Below are 26,136 nucleotides of genomic sequence, written 5' to 3'. Positions count from 1 at the left end.
CTGTTCTTGGTAGTGGTCGCACCAATTTACATTCCCCCCAGCCATGCACAAGGCTTCTCTACATCTTCGCCAACGCTTGTCATTCTTGTCTTCTTGTTAACAGCCATTCTAACAGTTGGGAGGTGATAGCTCATTGTGGTTTGGACTTGCATTTCCCTGCTGACGGTGGTGGTGAGCATCTTTTCATTTCTGTTGGCCATTAATTGGTGTTCTTTGAAAATAAAACCTCTACTCAGTTCCTCTGATCATTTTTTAATAGGATTTTGTTTTACGGTTGAGTTCTTTATATATTTTTATCAGTTCTTCATATATTTTAGCTATTAGCCCCTTATCATGTATATGATTTACAGGTATTTTCTCCCATTCAGTAGGTTACCTTTTCATCTTGTGGTTTGTTGCTTTCGGGCTGAACAGGAACTTTTTACTTGGGTATAGTCCCCCTATTAACTTTTCCTTTCCCTTCTTATGCTTTGGTGTCCTATCCAGGGAATATGCTGCCCAGACCAATATCAAGGAGCTTCTTTTGAATGCTTTCTTCTCTGTTTTAAAAAAATTTTTTATTTAAAATTCATTTAAACACATACTGTATATTAGTTTCAGGGGTAGAATTTAGTGAATCATCAATTGCCTCTAACACCCAGTGCTCATCACATCACGTGCCCTCCTTAATGCCCGTCACCCAGTGTACACAGTGGAATATTATCCCCCACCCACCACCCCTCCAGCAGCCGTGTTTGTTTCCCAGAGTTAAGAGTTTCTTATGGTTTGTCTCCCTCTCTGAGTTCATCATATTTTTCCTTCCTTCCCTGTGTTCTTCTGTTTAGTTTCCTAAATTCCACACATGAACGAAATCATATATTTGTCTTTCTCTGATTGACTTATTTCATGAATGCTTTCTTCTAAGACTTTTATAATATCAAGTGTTAAGCTTACGTCCTTGATCCTCTTCAGTTTATTTTTGTGAGGGGTGTAAGATAAGTGTCCAATTTCATTTTTCTGCATGTGGTATTCAGTTCTTCAGCACCCTCTGTTGAAGGACTGCCTTTCCGCATGGAGGACTCTTGGTTCTCTTGTCAAATATTAGTTTACCATTAACTGTGAGGATTTATTTCTGGGCTCTCTAGTCTGTTCTCTTGGCCCATGCATCTGTTTTTATGCCAGTATCCTACTGTTTTAAGTACTGTAACTTTGTAGTATAGTTTGAAATCCGGAAATGTGATGCCTCCAACTTTGTTTTTCTTTTTTATGATTGCTTGGCTGTTCAGGGTCTTCTGTGGTTCCCTACACATTTTAGGATTGTTTCTTGTGTTTCTGTGACAGATGCTATTGGAATGGTGATAGTGACTGCGTTAAATCTATAGATGGCCTTGGGTAGTATGGACATTTTATTAATATTAATTCTGAACCCAGCACACAGAATAGATTTTTGTTTATTTCTTCCCAGTTTCTTTCATGAAAGTTTTATATATTTTTTTCCACAGCTCTTTCATTTCTTTGGTTAAATGTATTCCTAAGATTTTATTGGTTTTGATGCTATTGTCAACAGGATTATTTATTTCTTTTTCAGGTGTTTCACAGTTCATATAAATACCACTGATTTCTTTTTTTATTTTTTTAAGATTTTATTAATTTATTTGACATGGAGAGAGAGGTCACAAATAGGCAGAGAGGTGGGCAGAGACAGAGAGGAGGAAGCCCAATGTGGGCTCCATCCCAGGACCCTGGGACCATGACCTGAGCCAAAGGAAGAGGATTTAACCCACTGTGTCACCCAGGCACCCAGTCACAGTTCAGATTTAAGCTGAATAACCTTTGCTAATATTGAGAACATTGCACATATTTTCAGTAACTTAAAAGTAAGTGTCTACTCTTCCTATCTCCACTTCTTTTTACTAGATTTAAGTAAATCAAATATTTACTCATGGTAGGAGATTCTGGCATTAACTATAGCTGAGTTTAACAGAAATACAGAAAACCATGAAGATTTACCAAGCATTCACAAATGATCACTTACAACAATTCCAATAGCACCTAAGGTTTGCTGCTTAATGTAATTCAACAGGACAACATTCTGACCAATGATGAACAAGTTAATAGGAAATTCTTTCGCCTATTCAAGGTTTCATTATAAAGCTACTATATTTGACAAATATTAAAAATCTTAAAACTCTGTTATATTGTTATTTCCATTATGTATTAACTTAGCAACAAGTCATCTTTTCGATGCCATTTATTCAACTCGGAAAAAAAAAAAAAGATGGTATGTTCTGGTTTTCTCCTGTTACAGATTTTTTTTTTTATTTGACAGAAATCACAAGCAGGCAGAGAGGCAGAGGGTGGGGGTGGGGAGCAGGCTCCCTACTGAGCAGAGATGCGGGCCTCAATCCCAGGACCCTGAGATCATGACCTGAGCCGAAGGCAGAGGCTTTAACCCATTGAGCCACCCAGGCACCCTCCTGTTACAGATTTAATTCAATAATTTGATTTCTCAGTATGTGAAAACCACATTTTTTTCCCTCAGCACTGGACAGCACTGAAGTGAAAGCAGCTTTCATAGTCTTTGACTTTCCTTTAAATGAAAGCATTATGGAATTTTCAGCAGTGAACATTATCTATCTGGTTCCTACCTGAACCCCATCTCCAAGGAAATGAGAGAATCTAAAGTAAAAGTCCTATTCAAGGCAAAAAGGTTCCAATCCTAAATATTTCACTACGACAACCTTGTTCTGTCGCTGAGTAGTAAATGATCAATGGCCACTAATGATGGTAACAGTACCCTCACTGATGTCATTATTAAATTTTACATACTATAAACATTGGGGTACAGATGGCCCTTCTTTTCACTACATCTGTATCTTTGGGGTAAATACCCAGTAGTGCAATTGCAGGGTCATAGGGAAGCTCTATTTTTAATTTCTTGAGGAATCTCCACACTGTTCTCCAAAGTGGCTGCACCAACTTGCATTCCCACCAACAGTGTAAGAGGGTTCCCCTTTCTCCACATCCCCTCCAACACATGTTGTTTCCTGTCTTGCTAATTTTGGCCATTCTAACTGGTGTAAGGTGGTATCTCAATGCGGTTTTAATTTGAATCTCCCTGATGGCTAGTGATGATGAACATTTTTTCATGTGTCTGATAGCCATTTGTATGTCATCATTGGAGAAGTGCCTGTTCATATCTTCTGCCCATTTTTTGATATGATTGTCTGTTTTGTGTGTGTTGAGTTTGAGGAGTTCTTTATAGATCCTGGATATCAACCTTTTGTCTGAACTGTCATTTGCAAATATCTTCTCCCATTCCGTGGGTTGCCTCTTTGTTTTTTTGACTGTTTCCTTTGCTGTGCAGAAGGTTTTGATCTTGATGAAGTCCCAAAAGTTTATTTTGGCTTTTGTTTCCTTTGCCTTTGGAGACATATCTTGAAAGAAGTTGCTGTGGCTGATATCGAAGAGATTACTGCCTATGTTCTCTAGGATTCTGATGGATTCTTGTCTCACGTTGAGGTCTTTTATCCATTTCGAGCTTATCTTTGTGTACAGTGTAAGAGAATGGTCGAGTTTCATTCTTCTACATATAGCTGTCCAGTTTTCCCAGCACCATTTATTGAAGAAACTGTCTTTTTTCCACTGTATATTTTTTCCTGTTTTGTCGAAGATTATTTGACCATAGAGTTGAGGGTCCATATCTGGGCTCTGTACTCTGTTCCACTGGTCTATGTGTCTGTACCACATGCCAGTACCATGCTGTCTTGGTGATCACAGCTTTGTAGTAAAGCTTGAAATCCGGTAATGTGATGCCCCCAGTTTTATTTTTGTTTTTCAGCATTTCCTTAGCGATTGGGGTCTCCTCTAGTTCCATACAAATTTCTGGATTATTTGCTCCAGCTCTTTGAAAAATACCGGTGGAATTTTTATCAGAATGGCATTAAAAGTGTAGATTGCTCTAGGCAGTATAGACATTTTAACAATGTTTATTCTTCTGATCCAAGAGCATGGAATGGTCTTCCATCTTTTTGTGTCTTCTTCAATTTCTTTCATGAGTGTTCTGTAGTTCCTCAAGTACAGATCCTTTACCTCTTTGGTTAGGTTTATTCCCAGGTATCTTATGGTTCTTGGTGCTATAGTAAATGGAATCGATTCTCTAATTTCCCTTTCTGTATTTTCATTGTTATTGTATAAGAAAGCCACTGATTTCTGTACATTGACTTTGTATCCTGCCACGTTACTGAATTGCCAATGTTTATAGCAGCAATGGCCACGGTCGCCAAACTGTGGAAAGAACCAAGATGCCCTTTAACGGATGAATGGATAAGGAAGATGTGGTCCATATACACTATGGAGTATTATGCCTCCATCAGAAAGGATGAATACCCAACTTTTGTAGCAACATGGACGGGACTGGAAGAGATTATGCTGAGTGAAATAAGTCAAGCAGAGAGAGTCAATTGATCATAAGGTTTTACTTATTTGTGGAGCATAACAAATAGCATGGAGGACAAGGGGAGTTAAAGAGAAGGGAGTTGGGGGAAATTGGAAGGGGAGGTGAACCATGAGAGACTATGGACTCTGGAAAACAATCTGAGGGGTTTGAAGCGGCGGGGGTGGAAGGTTGGGGGATCCAGGTGGTGGGTATTGGAGAGGGCATGGATTGCATGGAGCACTGGGTTTGGTGCAAAAACAAGGAATACTGTTATGCTGAAAAAAAAATTTAAAAAAATAATAAAAATGGGCTAATCGCAACTTTAAAAAAATTTTACAGGGACGCCTGGGTGGCTCAGTTGGTTAAGCAGCTGCCTTCGGCTCAGGTCATGATCCCAGCGTCCTGGGATCGAGTCCCGCATCGGGCTCCTTGCTCGTCAGGGAACCTGCTTCTCCCTCTGCCTCTGCCTGCCATTCTGTCTGCCTGTGCTCGCTCTCTCTCCCTTGCTCTCTCTGACAAATAAATAAATAAAATCTTTAAAAAAAAAATTCTTAAAAAAAAAAATTTTACATACTATTTTATATCCAAAATATGCATATAAAATATCTGCAGAGATAAGTTAGTATTAAGAATTAAAAACCCCTCTACAAATGTCCTTTCTTCTGAAATCTATATAATTATTTTCAAGACTAGAAACCTAAACATCCTGACTACATTAAAAACACATGTCTGGAAAAAAAGAAAGCACATGTCTGAATACACATTATGGGAAAGTTCAGAACTAATCTTCTCATTTAAAAAAAAGAAAACAAAAACGGGGTGCCTGGGTGGCTCAGTGGGTTAAAGCCTCTGCCTTGGGCTCAGGTCATGATCTCAGGGTCCTGGGATCAAGCCCCACATCAGGCTCTCTGCTCAGCAGGGAGCCTGCTTCCTCTCTGCCTGCTTCTCTGCCTGCTTGTGATCTCTGTCTGTCAAATAAATAAAATCTTTAAAAAAAAAAAAACAACCCACAGACTTAGAGTACTTTTGTTATTGCTGAGTCTGATGAGATGTAAAGGAGACCACTGAATACTAAATTCAGGTATTTACTAAATTGTGTTGATTTCCACTCATCAAACAGCCCTAACCAACAGCTGGAACAAGGATAGTTTTTCTCTGCTCACTGTCTAATAGGAAGTTGAAACATTTTCAATTAAAGCCTTCATTTTTCCTGTAGACTTCGACATGTGTGGCCCCAACAGCACTCTGTTCTGAGGTGGCCTCTGATGCAGGTTTTGGATTTCACCTTGACTATGGCTTCGATATCGATAGGCAAATGCCTTTTTCAGATCCCCTGGTATGAGGGCAGGAGGGTCCGTAACATTCACCGGTTTGGGCTTTATATCCTATTCTGAACTTTTCACTGACTGACATTTTGCACTGTTCATATCTTTAAGGATCTCTAACGTATTTGTCATATCAGGTTTCTTTGGACTGTTCTTAACCAAGGTCTTTCCAGCACAGTTTTTTTTTCTCTCTTCGCTCTTTCATCAGGTCGGGAGCCCCAGTGGGGGAGGGTTGGGGGAGGTGGGGGCGGGGGCGGGAGAGGGACAGAGGATGGTGGTGTAGTAACAGATGTGGTAGGATCTAAGTCACCTGGAATGACATGTTGCTGTTCTTGCTGGGTCACAGTTTTGGCAATCTGAGCTCTAAGAGCAGCAAGTTCATTTTCAAGGGCACAGATCTACTGCAATGTCTCCTCATTTGCTAGTGCTGTCTTCTGTGGAAGCTCTTCTGGAGACAGGTTTGGTAAGGAACACTGCCTGCTTGGCAGCTTCTCAAAGAAAGGAAGGTCATCCTGAAGAGAATCCCTTGATCTGACCTCTGTCCTTTGTCTTGCTGAACACTCTCCTTCTTCTTTGGCTACCCATTCTCCATCAGCAAAAGATACCACTGCATCCTCTCCAGGATGGCTTGGGCTCCGTTTTGTTGTGGGGCTGGTGAGCTGGAACTGAACATTTGGGCACTGAATCAGCGATAAATTAGTGCTTATTTTCCTTACGATACTTTGAGATGAACCATGTGGATTGCTGAATGCATGCTTCCTCCAAGCTGTTGAAAAACCCAGGTACTTTGAACTTCTTCGGCTTCCAGCTTGGTTATCCCCTGATTTTATTCCTGAACAAGGTTAAATAGGAGTTGACGAAGAGTGGACATCTTTCTCTTCTACCCAGCCTTTGGAGAAGGATCTAGTTTCTCATCACTAGATATGTGTGGTTTGCTATAGGTTTCTGTAGATTTTCTTTATCATGTTGAAGAGGTCCCCCTCTATTCTTAGCTTGTTGGTTTTAATCATGAATAAGTGTTGGATTTTTTCAATGACTTTATGCATTTATATACATGCTTTGTATGATTTTTCTTCTTTAGCCTATCAGTATGATGAATGACATTAGTTGATTTTTATTTTATTTTATTTATTCGACACAGAGAGAGATACCACAAGTAGGCAGAGAGGCAGGCAGAGAGAGAGGAGGAAGCAGGCTCCCCACCAAACGGAGAGCTCGATGCGGGGCCCAATCCCAGGACCCTGAGATCATGACCTGAGCTGAAGGCAGAGGCTTAACCCACTGAGCCACCCAGGCGTCCCTAATTAGTTGATTTTCAAATGTTGTACTGGCCTTGCATGCCTGGGATAAACCCTAGTTGCTCATGGTGTATAATTTTTTAATACATTTTTGGATCCATTTGCTAACATTTTGTTGAGAATTTTTGCAACTATGTTCATGAAAGGTAGTGGTCTATAGTTTACTTGTAAAGTCTTCACCTGGTTTATGTATTAGGGTAATTCTGGCCTTGTAGAATGCGTTTGCAAGAGTTCTCTCTGCTTCTATTTTCTGGAAGATATTGTAGAGAATTGGTATTATTTCATTCTCAATTGTGTGGCAGAATTTACTGGTGAAAACATCTGTGCTTTTTAGAAAGTTATTATTTTAGTTTCTTTAATAGATACAGCTCTGTTCAGAGTATGGATTTCTCATTGTGTAAGTTTTGTGTCTTTCAGAGAATTTTATTGAATCTATTAAATTTGGGTGCATAGAATTGTTTGTAATATCTCTTTTTAATGTCTGTGGGATCAATAGTGGTGATCCCTCTTTCATTTCTGAGATTTGTGTATTTGTAATTTGTGATTTCTCTCTTTTTTTTTTCTTGGTTAGCCCTGATAGAGTTATATCAAAAAGTTAATGTTTGGTGATCATTGATTTTTCGCTAGTGATTTTCCATTTTCAAATTCACTGATTTCTGTTCTAATTTTTATTATTTCTTTTCTTCTGTTTGCTTTGAGTTTATAGAGCTCATTTTTCTCTGGTTTCCTAAGGTGGAAGCCTAGGTTATTGATTTTAGAAACTTCTAATTTTCTAATATATACATTAATTGCTATAAATTTCCCTATAAGCCTTGTTTTTATTGCATCCTACATATTTTAATATGCTGTATTTTCATTTTCATTTAGGTAAAAATATTTTTAGACCTCTTTTGCTTTCCTCTTTGACCCAAGTGTTATTAAAAGTGTGTTATTTAATCTCTAAATTTTTTAGTATTTTCCAGCTACCTTTAAGTTATTGAGTTCCAGTTCAATTCCATTGTGATCTGAGAGCACAATTTGTATGATTTTCATTAAAAGAAAATTGTTGGTTCACCGGGGTGGCTCAGTGGGTTGGTTGTCAACTCTTGATTTCAGCTCAAGTCATGACCTCAGGGTCGTGAGATTGAGCGCTGCATCGGGGTCTGTGCTGGACGTGGAGCCTACTTAAGATCCTCTCTCTCTCTCTCCTCACTTACCCTCACCCCACGAACGCTCACACTTTCTTTAAAAAAAAAATTGTTAAGGTGTTTTTATGGCCCAGAATGTAGAATATCTCGGTGAATGTTCCATGTGAGCTTGAGAAACATGTGTATTCTGCTGTGGTTGGCTCAAATATTCTATAGACTGTCGATTAGGTCCAACCGATTGATAGTGTTATCTAGTTAAACCCTGTCCTTCCTGATTTTCTGCCAACTGGATGGGTCAGTTACTGATAAAGACACATTTTATTCTCCAAATGTAATATTTGTGCAGTTTTATCAGTTCTTGTCTCACATATTTTGATGCCCTGTCTTAAGTGCATACATATTAAGGATTATTAATGTCTTCTTAGAGAATTGATTCCTTTATCATGATGTAACGTCTCTCTTTGTCTCATAACTTTTCTACTTTTGAAATTAGCTTTGTCTGGAATTAATATAGCTTCTCCATCTTTCTTTTAATTAGAGTTAGCATGGTATATCTTTCTCCATCCCTTTACTGTTAATCTATAGGTGTCTTTGTATTTAAAGTGGGTTTCTTATAGACAGTATATAGTGAGTCTTTTCCTATTTTAATCTACTCTGATGGTCTCTTTTAATTGGTATACTTAGGCCACTCACAGTGAAAGTGATTGATTTATTTGGATTAATATTTAATATGGTTATAAGTTTTTCTCATCGATTATGTCTGTTCTTTAAAAAAAAAACAAAAACCTCCTCTTTTTCTGCTTTCTCTGGTTTTAATTGAGCATTTTATATGATTCCATTTTTTTCCTCCTTTCTTAGCATATTATACTCCTTTAAAATTTTTATTGGTTGCCCTAAAGTTTGCTATATACATTTTCATTTCATCTCTGTCTACTTTCATCTAATACTAGGCTGTTTCATGGGTTTTGCAGTTACTTTATAAGAATATTCCCAATTCCATATCCTTTCCTTATGACATTTTTATCATTCCTTTAACTTATCCATATACTATAATCTTGTAACACATTGTTACTTTCATTACTTTGAACAAACAGTAGTCCCCCAGATTTTTTTCAGTTAAGTTATTATTATTGAAATATAGTTGCTATACAATGCTATATTAGTTCCAGGTGTACAATGTCGTGTTTTGACAATTCTATACATTATGCAGTACTCACCATTATAAGTGTAGTTACAATCTGTCACCAGACAGTATTATAATATTATAGACTATATTCTCTATACTTTTTCATCACTGTGACTTATGTATTTCGTAACTGGAAGTTTGTACCTCTTAATCCCCTTTACCTATTTTGCTCATGTTCCACACCCCTCTTCTCTGGGGTTTTGTGTTTGTTGTTTATTTGTTTTTTAGATTCCAAATATATGTAAAATCATACAGTGTTTGTCTTTCTGTCTGACTTATTTCACTTAGCATAATACCCTCTAGGTCCACCCATGTTGTCATTAATGTCAAGGTCTCATTCTTTTTTATGGCTGAGTAATATTCAATTGTGTGTGTGTCTGTATACACCTACATCTACTTGTATCCACTTATTTATCAATGGACATTTAGTTTGGTTCCTATCTTGGCCATTGTAAATAATGCTTCAGTATGTATGTATGTATGTGTGTATGTATATGTATGTATGTATGTGTGTGTGTGTGTGTGTATATATATATATATATATACAGATATATATATATATATATATATATATATATATATATATATATATATTTCTGAACTATTGGTTTTGTTTCTTTGAGGTAAATACCGAGTAATGGAATTACTGGATTCTATGCATGGTATTTTTAAATTTTGAGGAAACTTCATACTCTTTACTACAGTGGTGGCATCTTTATATTCCCACTAACAGTGCACAAAGCTTCCCTTTTCTCAACAACCTTGCCAGAACTTGTTATTTCTTGTCTTTCTGACACTAGCCATTCTGACAGGTGGGAGGTGATACCTCATTGTGGCTAAGATTTGGATTTCCCTGATGATTAATGATGTTGAGCATCTTTCCATGTGTTAGTTGGCCATCTCTATGTCTCCTCTGGAAAAGTGTCCATTCAGGTGCTCTACTCATTTTTTAATCTGATTATTTGTGGGTTTTTTGGGTGTTGCATAAATTCTTTATATATTTTGGATATTAATCTCCTACTGCTTATATCATTTACAAATGTTTTCTCACATTCAGTATGTTGCGTTGTCATTTTATTTAGTTTCTTTCACTGTGTAAAAGTTTTTTAGTTTGGTGTAGTTTTAATAGTTTATTTCTGCTTTGTTTCTCTTGCCTAGGAGACTTATCCAGAAAGATGTTGCTAAGGCTGATGTCAAAGAAATTATTTCTCTGTGTTTTCTTTTAGAACTTTTATGGATTCAGGTCTCACATTTATGTCTTTAATCCACTTTGAGTTTAATTGTTTGTATGGTGTAAGAAAGGGGTCCAGTTTCATTCTTTTGAAGTAGCTGTCCAGTTTTCTCAACACCATTTATTGAAGAGACTGTCTTTTCCCATTGTATGTTCTTATCTTTTTTGTCATAGATTAATTGACCGTATAAGTATGGATTTATTTCTGAGCTCTCTATTCTGTTCTATTGGTCTGTGTGTCTATATTTGTGCCAGTACAATGGTGTTTGTTTACTATAGCTTTGTAGTGTAGTTTGAAATCAGTTTGTGATACCTCCAGCTTTGTTATCTCTCAGGACTGCTTTGGCTATTCAGGGTTCTTTGTGGTGCATTTTAGAATTATTTGTTCTAGTTACATGAAAAATATAGTTGGAATTTTGAGGGGGGTTCCATCGAATCCTTGGATTGTTTGGGGGTAGTGTGGACATTTTAATATATCAAGTCTTCCATGAGCATGGTATACCTTTGCATTTGTGCTGACTTCACTTTTTTCATCAATGTCTTACAGTTTTCAGAATGTAAGTCTTTTACCTCTTCGGTTAAATTTATTCCTCAGTATTTTATTCTTTTTTGGTGTAGTCATAAATAGAATTGTTTTCTTTATATCTCTTTCTGCAACTTTGTTATTAGTATATGAAAACACAACAGGTTTCTGTATATTAATTTTGTATAGTCAATATTATTGAATTCATTTATTGCTTCTAATAGTTTTTGCTGGGGTCTTTATGATTTTCTATATATAGTATCAGTTACAAATAATGATGGTTTGACTTCTTCTTTACCAATTTGCATGCCTTTTGTTTCTTTTTCTTGTCTGATTGCCCTGGCTACAACTTCCAGTCCTACACTGAATAGAAGTGGCATGAGTGAATTTCCTTCTTCCTGATTTTAAAGAAAAATCAGGTTTTCACCATTGAGTATGATGGTAGCTGTGAGTCTGTGATTTATGACCCTTTATTATGTTGGGGTGTGTTCCCTCTACACACACTTTTGTTGAGCATTTATATCATAAACACATGTTGAATTTCATAAAATGTTTTTTCTGCATCTATTTCATGATCTTATGATTTTTTATCCTTTTGTTAATTGGATATATTAAATTGATAGATTACAACATTTATAGATGTTGCAATCCATGAAATAATCCTTTCATGTATCTTTGAATTCAGTTTGCTAATATTTCTTTGAAGATATTTTCATCTAGTTTCATCAAGGGTATTGGCCTGTAGTTTTACTTTTTTGCAGCGTCTTTAGTTTGGTATTAGGGTGATGCTGAATTTGGAATTTATCTTTTACTTTGCAGGGATAGTTTGAGAAGCATAGGTATTACTCTTCTTTAAATGTTTAGTACAATAAAATAAAATAAAATGTTTAGTACAATTCACTCACCTGTGAAGCAGTCTGGTCCTGGTCTTTAGTTTGTTGGAAGTTTTTTATTCCTGATTCTGTTTTGTTACTAGTAATTGGTCTGTCCAGATTATCTATTGCTACTTGATTCAGTTTTGTAGGATTGTATGTGTCTACAAATTTATCAATTTTCCACTTTGTTGGCATATAATTTTTAGTAGTAGTCTCTTATAATCTTCTATATTTCTGTGGTATTGTTGGTTATCTCTTTTTTGTTTCTGATTTTAATTATTTGGTCCTCTCCCTTTTTGCCTTGAGCAGTCTGGCTAAAAATTTATCAAATTTGTCTTATTTTTGCAAAGAACCAGCTCTTGGTTTCATAGACCTTTTCTGTTTTTTTTTAAAGTCTCTTTCATTTATTTGGTCTCTGATCTTTATTATTTCCTGTCTTCTATTAACCTTGAGCTTTGTTCTTATTTTTATGGTTCCTTTATTTGTAAGGTTAGATGGCTAATTTGAGATCTATTTTATTCAGGTAGACCTGTATCACTATAAACTTTCTTTTTTTATTAATATATAATGTATTATTTGTTTCAGGGTATAGCTCTGTGATTCATCAGTCTTACACAACTCACAGTACTCACCATAGCACATACCCTCCCCAATGTCCATCACCCAGCCACCCCACCCCTTCCAGTCCTTCCCCTCTAGAAACCCTCAGTTTGTTTCCTGAGATTAAGAGTCTCTTATCGTTTGTCTCCCTCTCTGGTTTCATCTTGTTTCATTTTTCCCTTCCTTCCCCTATGATTCTCTGTCTTGTTTCTCAAATTCCTCATATCAGTGAGATCATATGATAATTGTCTTTCTCTGCTTGACTACTTTCATTTAGTTTATTACCCTGTAGTTCCATCCATGTCAATGCAAATGTTAAGATTTTGGGTTTTTGATGGCTGCAGAGTATTCCATTGTATATATGCACCACTTCTTTTTTTTATTTTTTTAAAATTTCTTTTCAGTGTATCAGAATTCATTGTTTATGCACCACACCCAGTGGTCCATGCAATATGTGCCCTCCAAAATACCCACCACCAGGCTCACCCAACTTACCACCCCCCACCCCTTCAAAACCCTCAAATTGTTTTTCAGAGTCCATAGTCTCTCATGGTTTATCTTCCCCTCCAATCTCCCTCAACTCCCTTCTCCTCTCCATCTCTCCATGTCCTCTGTGTTGTTTCTTATGCTCCACAAATAAGTGAAACCATATGATAATTGACTCTCTCTGCTTGACTTATTTCACTCAGCATAATCTCTTCCAGTCCTGTCCTTTTGATACAAAAGTTGGGTATTCATCCCTTCTGATGGAGGCATAATACTCCATAGTGTATATGGACCACATCTTCCATATCCATTCGTCCATTGAAGGGCATCTTGGTTCTTTCCACAGTTTGATGACTGTGGCCATTGCTGCTATGAACATTGGGGTACAGATGGCCCTTCTTTTCACTACATCTGTATCTTTGGGGTAAATACCCAGTAGTGCAATTGCAGGGTCACAGGGAAGTTCTATTTTTAATTTCTTAAGGAATCTCCACACTGTTCTCCAAAGTGGCTGCACCAACTTGCATTCCCATCAACAGTGTAATAGGGTTCCCCTTTCTTCACATCCTCTCCAACACACGTTGTTTCCTGTCTTGTTAATTTTGGCCATTCTAACTGGTGTAAGGTGGCATCTCAATGTGGTTTTGATTTGAATCTCCCTGATAGCTAGTGATGATGAACATTTTTTCATGTCTGATAGCCATTTGTATGTCTTCATTGGAGAAGTGTCTGTTCATGTCTTCTGCCCATTTTGTACCACTTCTTCTCTACCCATTCATCTGTCAATGGACATCTAGGCTCTTTCCATAGTTTGGCTATTGTAGACATAGCTGCTATAAACATTGGGGTTCACATGCCCCTTCAGATCACTACATTTTTATCCTTGGGGTAAATACCCAATAGTGCAGTTGCTGGGTCACAGGGTAGCTCTATTTTCAACTATTTGAGGAACCTCCATACTGCTTTCCAGAGTGGCTGCACCAGCTTGCATTCCCACCAACAGTGTAGGAGGGTTCCCCTTTCTCCGCATCCTCGCCAGCATCTGTCATTTCCTGACTTGTTAATTTTAGCCATTCTGACTGGTATGAGGTGGTATCTTATTGTGGTTTTGATTTGTATCTCCCTGATGCCAAGTGATGTTGAGCACCTTTTCATGTGTCTGTTGGCCATCTGGATATCTTCTTTGCATAAATGTCTGTTCATGTCCTCTGCCCATTTCTTGATTAGATTATTTGTTCTTTGGGTGTTGAGTTTGGTAAATTCTTCACAGATTTTGGATACTAGTCCTTTATCTGATATGTCATTTGCATATATCTTCTCCCATTCTGTATGTTGTCTTTTGGTTTTGTTGACTGTTTCCTTTGCTGTGCAAAAGCTTTTGATTTTGATGAAGTCCCAATAGTTCATTTTTGCCCTTGCTTCCCTTGTCTTCAGCCATATTTCTAGGAAGAAGTTGCTGCAGCTGAGGTCAAAGAGGTTGCTGCCTGTGTTCTCAGGGATTTTGATGGATTCCTTTCTCACATGGAGGTGTTTAATCCATTTTGAGTCTATTTTTGTGTGTGGTGTCAGGAAATGGTCCAGTTTCATTCTTCTGCATGTGGCTGTCCAGTTTTCCTAGCACCATTTGTTGAAGGTATGGTCTTTTTCATTGGACATTCTTTCCTGCTTTGTCGAAGATTAGTTGACCATAGAATTGAGGGCCCATTTCTGGACTCTCTATTCTGTTCCATTGATCTATGTGTCTGTTTTTGTGCCAGTACCATACTGTCTTGATGATTACAGGTTTGTAATAGAGCTTGAAGTCTGGAATTGTGATGCCACCAACGTTGGTTTTCTTTTTCTACATTCCTCTGGCTATTTGGGGTCTTTTCTGGTTGCATATAAATTTTAGGATTATTCCATTTCTTTGAAAAAAGTTGATGGTATTTTGATAGGAATTGGATTAAATGTGTAGGTTGCTTTAGGTAGCATAGACATTTTCACAATATTTTTTCTTCCAATCCATGAGCACGGAACATTTTTCCATTTCTTTGTGTCTTCCTCAATTTCTTTCATGAGTATTCTATTGTTTCCTGAGTACAGATTTTTTGTCTCTTTGGTTGGCTTTACTCCTAGGTATGTAATGGTTTGGGGTGTAATTGTAAATGGAATCAACTCCTTAATTTCTCTTTCTTCTGTCTTGTTGGTATATAAAAATGCAACTGATTTCTGTGCATTGGTTTTATATCCTGACACTTTACTGAATTCCTGTATGAGTTCTAGCAGTTTTGGAGGGGAATCTTTTGGGTTTTCCACATAAAGTATCATATCATCTTCAAAGAGTGAGAGTTTGACTTCTTCTTTGCTGATTTGGATGCCTTTAATTTCTTTCTGTTGTCTGATTGCTGAGGCTAGGACTTCTAGTACTGTGTTGAATAGCAGTGGTGATAGTGGACAGCCCTGCCTTGTTCCTGACCTTAGGGGAAAAGCTTTCAGTTTTTCCCCACTAAGAATGATATTTGCTGTGGGTTTTTCATAGATGGCTTTGATGATATTGAGGTATGTCCCCTCTATCCCTATACTTTGAAGACTTTTGATCAAGAAAGGATGCTGTACTTTGTCAAATGCTTTTTCTGCATCTATTGAGAGTATCATATGGTTCTTGTTCTTTCTTTTATTAATGTATTGTGTCACACTGATTGGTTTGAGGATATTGAACCAAACTTCCAGCCCAGGAATAAATCCCACTTGATCATGGTGAATAATCCTTTTAATGTACTGTTGGATCCTATTGGCTAGTATTTTGGTGAGAATTTTTGCATCCATCTGTAATTCTCTTTGATGGGGTCTTCATCTACTTTTGGAATCAAGGTAATGCTGGCCTAATAATATTAGTTTGGAAGTTTTCCTTCCATTTCTATTTTTTTGAACAGTTTCAGGAGAATAGGAATTAATTCTTCTTTAAATGTTTAGTAGAGGGGCGCCTGGGTGGCTCAGTGGGTTAAGCCGCTGCCTTCGGCTCAGGTCATGATCTCAGGGTCCTGGGATCGAGTCCCGCGTCGGGCTCTCTGCTCAGCAGGGAGCCTGCTTCCCTCTCTCTCTCTGCCTGCCTCTCCGTCTACTTGTGATCTCTCTCTGTCAAATAAATAGATAAAAATCTTTAAAAAAAAAATAAATGTTTAGTAGAATTCCCGTGGGAAGCTGTCTGGCCCTCAGCTCTTGTTTGTTGGGAGATTTTTTTTTTTAAGATTTTATTTATTTATTTGACAGAGATCACAAGTAGGCAGAGAGACAGGCAGAAAGAGAGGGGGAATCAGGCTCCCTGCTGAGCAGAGAGCCCGATGTGGGGCTCGATCCCAGGACCCTGGAATCATGACCTGAGCTGAAGGCAGAGGCCTTAACCCACTGAGCCACCCAGGCGCCCCTGTTGGGAGATTTTTGATGACTGCTTCAATCTCCTTGCTGGTTATGGGTCTCTTCAGGTTTTCTATTTCTTCCTGGTTTGTTTTGGTAGTTTATATGTCTCTAGGAATGCATCCATCTCTTCCAGTTCGTCTAATTTGCTGGCATATAGTGACTCATAATATGTTCTTATAATTGTTTGTATTTCTTTGGTGTTGGTTGTGATCTCTCCTCTTTCATTCATGATTTTATTAATTTGGGTCCTTTCTCTTTTCTTTTTGATACGTCTGGTCAAGGGTTTATCAATCTGATTCTTTCAAAGAACCAGCTCCTAGTTTCATGGATTTGTTCTATTGTTCTTTTGGTTTCTATGTCATTGATTTCTGCTGTGATCTTTACTGTTTCTCTTCTCCTACTGGGTTTAGTCTTTCTTTGCTGTTCTTTCTCCAGCTCCTTTAGGTTAGGGTTAGGTTGTGTATTTGAGACCTTTCTTATTTCTTGAGAAAGGCTTGTATGGCTATATACTTTCCTCTTAGGACCACCTTGCTGCATCCCAAAGATTTTGAACAGTGGTGTTTCCATTTTCATTTGTTTCCATGAATTCTTTCATTTAACATCTGTATTGATTAGGTGCTAGCAGTTGGTACTGCCTCTTGTTCTTTGTGGGGAATTTTTCCACTTTGTCATTTTGTCCAGAGACGAATAGATGAATGAGAGAACAAAATCCTAAAAGGGTTACAAGGACCCCAGAAAAATACACACTCAACAAATCAAGAGACCTGAAACTTGGGGGAAAAGAAAGGAAAAAAATATACAATCAAGCTGGTGAATAGAACAGAGCCACACACTTGATTTGGAGTGTCTTTTGGCCTGTTAGAAGAAACTGCCTCCCAAAATTAAAAAAAAGAAAAACATATATATATATATACACACACAAAAATAAGGGTAAATACAATGAAGAGATGGAATATGACTATAAAGTTGAAAATTAAAAAAGATTTTAAAAAAGTGAATTGAGAAGTTGGTTGAAAAAAGAAAAAAATTTAAAAAGAAAAAAAAGAGAATGTGATCAGGCAGAAGACTAGAACAAAGCTAGATACTAGATTTAAGGTATATTTTGGTCTGTTAGAAGTAACTATCGCAAAATTTTAAAGAAAGAAAAATAAATTATACACACACACACACATATACATACATACACGCAGGCCCACGTGCGCACACACACACACAATAAGGTTAAATACAACTAGGGGTAGAATATGACCGTAGGGATACCTGGGTGGCTCAGTCGGTTAAGCCACTGCCTTCAGCTCAGGTCATGATCCCAGAGTCCTGGGATCAAGTCCTGCATTGGGCTCCTTGCTTGGCAGGGAGTCAGCTTCTCTCTCCACCTACGCCTGCCATTCTGCCTGCTTGTGTGTTCACTGTCTCTCTCTGAGAAATAAATAAAATCTTTAAAAAAAAGAATATGACTATAAAAATGAAAATTAAAAAATTTTTAAAAAGGTATTCATAAGACAAAATATTAAAATAGGAAAGAGGGAAAAATTTTTTAAAAAGAGAGAGAGAAAAGAAAAAAGAAAGAAAATTTAAAAATTTAACTTCGAAAGATTAAAGAATCATGGGGGAAAAAGCCAGGAATTCTGGGTGCAGTATTCCTGTATCTCTTGAGTTTTCCAGTTTTCTTTGATAGGTGAGCTTGATCTTGGCTGGATGTTCTTGCTGATCTTCTGTTGCCCTGATTCTCAAATGTCTGCCTGAGGCGGAACTGCACTGCCCTTGCCAGGGGCGGGGCTAAGCAATCTGCTCGGGTTCACTCTCAGGAGCTTTTGTTCCCTGAACACTGTCTGTAGAGCTCTAGAGGACAGGAATGAAGATGGCGGCCTCCCAATCACGGGTTGGACGAGCTGAGAGCTCAGGGCCCCACTCCTCAGTGCGCCCTCGTAGAAAAGTGCTCAGTCACTCCTGTCTCCCTGGTCTCCAGCTGGCCGCGCACTGAGCTCACCCAGCCTGTGACCAAGCGTCTCTGTCTCTGACACATAGCCCCGTCTGGAGTCTCCAAACCCTGCAGATCCCTGCCGCGTGCTCCCAGAGAGGAAGGTGAGTCTCCCAGATCTGCCGCTTATGGAGTCCCTGCTCAAAGAGCAGTGGCCTGACTGTGCTGGGGATCACGGTTTAATGTAACCCCAAGCTGAGAGCCTCTTCTTGGCTCTGTCTCTGTAGTCAGATTCCCCGCTCTGATACCTGGAAGCTCTGCCACACTCAGACACCCTGTCTTTCTGTGATCCCACCGGTCCTGAGACCACACTGTCCCTGCAAGGGCTCCACCCCCACTTAGCCTCTGGAGCGACGTCCCTCAGTGGAGCAGACTTTTAAAAGTTCCAATTTTGTGTTCCACTGCTTGCCGGGAGCCGGCCCCTCCCCCCCACGGTCTATCTTCCCATCACTTCAGATTCGCTTTTCTGCACATCCTACCTTCCGGAAAGTGGTCGCTTTTCTGTTCCTAGAGTTGCTGCTCTTCTTTTCTTCAACTCCTGTTGAGTTTGTAGGTGTTCAGAATAGTTTGATCTAGCTGAACTCCTGGGACCAGATGAAATTTAGGTCTCCTACTTCTCCTCCATCTTGCTCCTCCCCATCCACTATAACCTTTCTTTCTAGAACGGCTTTTGCTGTGTCTCTAATACTTGGGACCATTGTTTTTCCATGTTCATTTTTCTCTTTTTCTTAAAATTTCCTTTGATTTCTTCTTTGACCCATTTGGAAGCATGTTGGTTAGCCTCCATCTATTTGTGTTTGTTTTTCCACTTTTTCTTGTAATTTCTCGTTTCTTACAGTTGTGGTTGGAGAGGATGCTTGATATGATTTCAGTCTTCTTAAATTTACTGAGGCGGTCTAATATGTGATCTCCCCTGGAGAATGTTCCATGTGCACTTGAAAGGAATGTGTACTCTGCTCTTTTGGGATGGAATGTTCTGTCTATATAATCTGTTCAGTCTACCAGGTCTAATGTGTTATTTAGGTGCTCCTATGTTAGGTGCATAGATACTTGCAATTGTTACACCCTCTTGTTGGATAGATTCCTTTTTTCATTATGAAATTCCCTCCTTTGTCTCGTTACGGTTTTTGTTTTAAAGTCCTTTTTTTCTGATACGAGTATTGCTACCCCAACTTTTTTTTTTTCATTTACATGGCATATCTTTTTAGGTATGCCACATTTAGCATATACATGTCTTTAGGTTTGAACTAAGACTCTTTCTGGCAACAAAAAGATGTTTCTTGGTTTTTTATCCATTGGATTACCTCGTATCTCAATTGGAGCATTGTGTGAATGTTATACTTTTTTTTTAAGATTTTATCTATTTATTTGAGAGAGAGAGAGAACACCTGAGCATGAGCAGGAAGAGAGGGAAGGGAAGAGGAGGGGCAGGCAGAGAGAGAAGCAGGTTCCCCACTAAGCAGGGATCCTGACCTGGGACTCAATCCCAGGACCCTGGGATCATGCCCTGAGCCAAAGGTAGCCACTTAACCCACTGAACCACCCAGGCACCCCTAAGTGTTATAATTTTTGTAATTGTCCAACATTTTTTGGATAGCTATTCAGTTAAATTTTTTTTTTCCTCCGGGCACCTGCGTGTATCAGTCATTAAGTGTCTGCCTTCGGCTCAGGTCATGATCCCAGTGCTCTGGGATCAAGCCCCGAATCAGGCTCCCTGCTCTGGGTCGGGGTGGTGGGAAGCCTGCTTCTCCCTCACCTACTCCCCCTGCCTGTGTTCCCTCTCTCGCTGTGTCTCTTTCTGTCAAATAAATAAATAACATCTTTAAAAAAATTTTTTTTTCTCTTTGCATTTCAGTTTGAAACATCTCTACTGACTTACCTTTAAGCTCACTGATTATTTTCTTCAGCTCTGTTCATCTCTCTTACAGGGTTTTTTATTTCTAGCGTCTCCTTTTAATTCTTCATGTTTCCATCTCTCTGCTTATATTAGCCATCTGTTCTTTCTTGTTACCTACTTTTTCCATCAGAATCCTTAACCTGTTAGTCATAGTTATTTTAAAGTCCTGAGAATATCAAAATATGTCCTATCTCAGTCTGGCTGTGATGCTTGCTTTGTCTCTTCAGACTTTGTATCCTTTGCCAGTAGCCTTATAGGTTTGTGTTGAAAGACAGACATGATGTTTCAGGTCATAGCAACTTGAGGGGTCATGGGGATTACGTTTACTGTTTACTATAGCTGTAAGTGCTAAAGGCTTCAGTTTTCTGATTTTTTTTTCCCCTCCACTGTCATCTTGCTCTGACCTTTTAGAAGCATTTCTTAGCTTTTTATCCTCCCCTTACATGAAGCAAGAGAGCTAGAGGTGTTTGGAGTTGTCTTATTTCCCTTTGGTCAGATCAAATGAGGTTAAGGTAGGAAGGTGGGTGGGTGGATGCTGGAAACAAGTGATGGAGATTGGGGCATGTTTGTGTTGTGATGAGCACCAGGTGTTGTATGGAAGTGTTGACTCACTATACTGTACATCTGAAATTAATATTACACTGTGTTCAATAACTGGAATTTAAGTAAAACCTTAAAAAAATATATAGTTCTGGTAGAGTAATTTCCCTGACAGTGCAGGCTTTTGTTATGGAGAAAGCCCATAGCATATTTCAAAAGTTACTTTCTCCCCTTCCAATGGCCAAAACATGAGTGGATTTTTCTCTTTTCCCTAGGAGAACCTGGTGGGGGTCCTGGAAGTAAAATCCGTGGAAGTCTGAGCCCCCCCCCAAGGACTGATTCCCAGGAGCTTTTAACACTCTGTCTAGTGTGAGTGAATCACACTCAGCCTGATTCATCAGGTGCCCTGTAAGTGTGCCCATCGGTACTGGCTGTACTGTCCGTACCGTGCATACAGTACAAGATCAGGCAGACCCAGCTTGGCTAGGATTCCCTGTGTGTGCGCGATTGTCCAGATTTGGGGGTGGCGGTCTGCCCTGTGACCTTAATTTTCTGATAAATCTAAGGAAAGTCCTCGAATTCCAGTGTATTCAGCTTTTTCCTGATGTAAGGATAGAAGCTGAAGTTGAAAGAGGAATCCTGGTAGATTTTTTTTTATAAATCATTTCTGATTCTTTATTTTGGAATTTAAAATTCATTGCCATGGAATCTTTTTTTTTTTTTAATTTTTTTATTTTTTTCAGCATAACAGTATTCATTATTTTTGCACCACACCCAGTGCTCCATGCAATCCGTGCCCTCTACAATACCCACCACCTGGTGCCCCCAACCTCCCACCCCCCACCCCTTCAAAATTCTCAGATCGTTTTTCAGAGTCCATAGTCTCTCATGGTTCACCTCCCCTTCCAATTTCCCTCAACTCCCTTCTCCTCTCCATCTCCCCTTGTCCTCCATGCTATTTGTTATGCTCCACAAATAAGTGAAACCATATGATAATTGACTCTCTCTGCTTGACTTATTTCACTCAGCATAATCTCTTCCAGTCCCGTCCATGTTGCTACAAAACTTGGGGATTCATCCTTTCTTTCTTTTTTTTTTTTTTTTTTTTTTTACAGCTTTATAAACATATATTTTTATCCCCAGGGGTACAGGTCTGCGAATCGCCAGGTTTACACACTTCACAACACTCACCATAGCACATACCCTCCCCGATATCCATAACCCCCCCCCCCCTCCCAACCCCCTCCCCCCATCAACCCTCAGTTTGTTTTGTGAGATTAAGAGTCACTTATGGTTTGTCTCCCTCCCAATCCCATCTTGTTTCATTTACTCTTCTCCTACCCCCTCGACCCCCCATGTTGCATCTCCTCTCCCTCATATCAGGGAGATCATATGATAGTTGTCTTTCTCCGATTGACTTATTTCGCTAAGCATGATACCCTCTAGTTCCATCCACGTCGTCGCAAATGGCAAGATTTCATTCCTTTTGATGGCTGCATAGTATTCCATTGTGTATATATACCACATCTTCTTTATCCATTCGTCTGTAGATGGACATCTAGGTTCTTTCCATAGTTTGGCTATTGTAGACATTGCTGCTATAAACATTCGGGTGCACGTGCCCCTTCGGATCACTATGTTTGTATCTTTAGGGTAAATACCCAGCAGTGCAATTGCTGGGTCATAGGGTAGTTCTATTTTCAACATTTTGAGGAACCTCCATGCTGTTTTCCAGAGTGGTTGCACCAGCTTGCATTCCCACCAACAGTGTAGGAGGGTTCCCCTTTCTCCGCATCCTCGCCAGCATCTGTCATTTCCTGACTTGTTAATTTTAGCCATTCTGACTGGTGTGAGGTGATATCTCATGGTGGCTTTGATTTGTATTTCCCTGATGCCGAGTGATATGGAGCACTTTTTCATGTGTCTGTTGGCCATCTGGATGTCTTCTTTGCAGAAATGTCTGTTCATGTCCTCTGCCCATTTCTTGATTGGATTATTTGTTCTTTGGCTGTTGAGTTTGCTAAGTTCTTTATAGATTTTGGACACTAGCCCTTACCTCAATATTATCAAAGCCATCTATGAAAAACCCACTGCAAATATCATTCTCAATGGAGAAAAACTGAAAGCTCTTCCGCTAAGGTCAGGAACACGGCAGGGATGTCCGTTATCACCACTGCTATTCAACATAGTACTAGAAGTCCTAGCCTCAGCAATCAGACAACAAAAGGAAATTAAAGGCATCCAAATCGGCAAAGAAGAAGTCAAACTATCACTCTTCGCAGATGATATGATACTCTATGTGGAAAACCCAAAAGACTCCACTCCAAAACTGCTAGAACTTGTACAGGAATTCAGTAAAGTGTCAGGATATAAAATCAATGCACAGAAATCAGTTGCATTTCTCTACACCAACAACAAGACAGAAGAAAGAGAAATTAAGGAGTCCATCCCATTTACAATTGCACCCAAAACTATAAGATACCTAGGAATAAACCTAACCAAAGAGACTAAGAATCTATACTCAGAAAACTATAAAGTACTCATGAAAGAAATTGAGGAAGACACAAAGAAATGGAAAAATGTTCCATGCTCCTGGATTGGAAGAATAAATATTGTAAAAATGTCTATGCTACCTAAAGCAATCTACACATTTAATGCAATTCCTATCAAAATACCATCCATTTTTTTCAAAGAAATGGAACAAAGAATCCTAAAATTTATATGGAACCAGAAAAGACCTCGAATAGCCAAAGGAATATTGAAAAAGAAAGCCAAAGTTGGTGGCATCACAATTCCGGACTTCAAGCTCTATTACAAAGCTGTCATCATCAAGACAGCATGGTACTGGCACAAAAACAGACACATAGATCAATGGAACAGAATAGAGAGCCCAGAAATGGACCCTCAACTCTATGGTCAACTCATCTTCGACAAAGCAGGAAAGAATGTCCAATGGAACAAAGACAGCCTCTTCAATAAATGGTGTTGGGAAAATTGGACAGCCACATGCAGAAAAATGAAATTGGATCATTTCCTTACACCACACACGAAAATAGACTCAAAATGGATGAAGGATCTCAATGTGAGAAAGGAATCCATCAAAATCCTCGAGGAGAACACAGGCAGCAACCTCTTCGACGTCAGCCGCAGCAACATCTTCCTAGGAACATCACCAAAGGCAAGGGAAGCAAGGGCAAAAATGAACTTTTGGGATTTTATCAAGATCAAAAGCTTTTGCACAGCAAAGGAAACAGTGAACAAAACCAAAAGACAACTGACAGAATGGGAGAAGATATTTGCAAATGACATATCGGAATCTTTTGTAATCCAAGAATTCTGGACCTCCAGTCGCTGAAACAAAAATCTATGCTTTCCTTGAAGCGCCTTTGCTGTGTTCGGCCAACCTGAGAACCCTGATGAAAAGGGTAGACGTGAGTGGATAGACATCCTATAAAAGAATCTTGGATCCTTGAAAAAAGGGCCCCAAAAAATTGTTAGCATAAGGCAACAAAGGAATTTTATGGCTTATTATCAAAATGGTTTGTATACTATGGAAAGACTGTAATGAAGACGCTAGTGTGTTTGGTTTGGAAATAGCAGGATTACATTCATATTGGAGATCAGGGTGGCCTAAGCAATTCTTTGCCTAGAGGTAAAGTGTGGGTTGTCACCTGAACTCCAGTCTCCCACCCTGCTCTCCTTCCCAGCCTCCTCTCCTAGAGTCTCCGTCTTCTGCTACCACGGTTTGGCCAAAAGTGAGAGACAGCTTCTGGCCGAACCCGGTCATCCTCCGGGAGGCTCAAAGCTTCATCCAAGGAAAAGAAGTTCCTTTTTAAAATTTTTTATTTGGGGCAGGGGTGCCTTTAACCAGTGGGTTAAAGCCTCTGCCTTCAGCGCAGGTCATGATCCCAGGGTCCTGGGATCGAGCCCCGCATCGGGCTCTCTGCTCAGCGGGGAGCCTGCTTCCTCCTCTCTCTCTCTCTGCCTGCCTCTCTGCCTACTTGTGACCTCTGTCAAATAAATAAATGTTTGAAAACTTTTTTTTATTTAAGTTTTAAATTTTAATTCCACTGTAGTTAACATACAGTGTTAGATTAGTTTCAGGTGTAGAATATAGTGATTCCACAATTCTGTACATTACTCAGTGCTCATCATGGTAACTGTATTCTTTTTTTTTTTTTATAGATTTTATTTATTTATTTAACAGACAGAGATCACAAGTAGGCAGAGAGGCAGGCAGAGAGAGAGAGGAGGAAGCAGGCTCCCCGCTGAGCAGAGAGCCCGATGCGGGGCTCGATCCCAGGACCCTGGGATCATGACCTGAGCTGAAGGCAGAGGCTTTAACCCACTGAGCCACCCAGGTGCCCCGGTAACTGTATTCTTTAATCCCCAACCCCTATTTCATGCATCCCCTACCCACCTTCCCTCTGATAACCATCAGTTTGTTCTCTAGAGTTCAGAGTCTGTTTCTTGGTTTTTCTCTGTCTCTCCTTCTTTTTTTTCTTTGCTCATTTGTTTTGTTTCCTAAATTCCCCATAAGAGGTGAGATCTTACAGTATTTATCTTTCTCTGGCTACTAATTTTGCTTAGCATAATACTCTATGGCTCCATCCATGTCATTGCAAATGGCAAGATCTCATTCTTTTTAATGGCAGAATAATATTCCATTATGGTGTGTACACCACATCGTTTTTATCCGTTCATCTATCAGTGGACACTTAGGCTGCTTTTCTAATTTGGCTATTTCAGTTAGCCTGAAATAAACACATGGGTGCATGTATCCCTTTGAATTGGTGTTTCTGTAGTTTGGGGGTAAATAGTAGTGCAATTACCGGATCGTATGGTAATCGATTTTCTGCGGAGCCTCTGTACTGCTTCCACAGGGGTTGCACCAATTTGCATTCGCATCAGTGGTGCAAGAGGGTTCCCTTTCCTGCACATCCTAACCAACACTTGTTTCTGGTGTTACTGATTTTAGCCATTCTTACAAGTGCGAGGTGATATCTCACTCTGATTTTGATTTGCATTATCCCTGATGCCGAGTGATGTTGAACATCTTTTCATGTGTCTGTTGGTCATCTGGATGTCTTCTTTGGAGAAATGTCTATTCTTCTGTCCACTTTTTAATTGGATTATTTGGTTTTTTGGTGTTGCATCGTGTAAGTTCTTTATAAACTTTGGATACTTACCCTTTATCTGACATGTCACTTGCATATATCTTCGCCCATTCCATAGGTTGCCTTTTAGTTTTGTT

The 26,136-nt window shown here is 39.0% G+C and overlaps 1 pseudogene; it reads right to left on the bottom strand.

Annotated features, from left to right (window-relative positions):
- Window positions 1-5,457: 5,457 nt before the first annotated feature.
- The window catches only part of LOC125101227 (mitochondrial fission regulator 1-like), a 62,593-nt pseudogene continuing 41,914 nt past the window's right edge, over window positions 5,458-26,136 (bottom strand).

This window comes from Lutra lutra, chromosome 5 (genome assembly GCF_902655055.1).
Source record: "Lutra lutra chromosome 5, mLutLut1.2, whole genome shotgun sequence".
Taxonomy (NCBI): Eukaryota; Metazoa; Chordata; class Mammalia; order Carnivora; family Mustelidae; genus Lutra; species Lutra lutra.
Note: the sequence above shows the minus strand (reverse complement) of the source record. Positions and strands in the feature narration are given on the sequence as shown.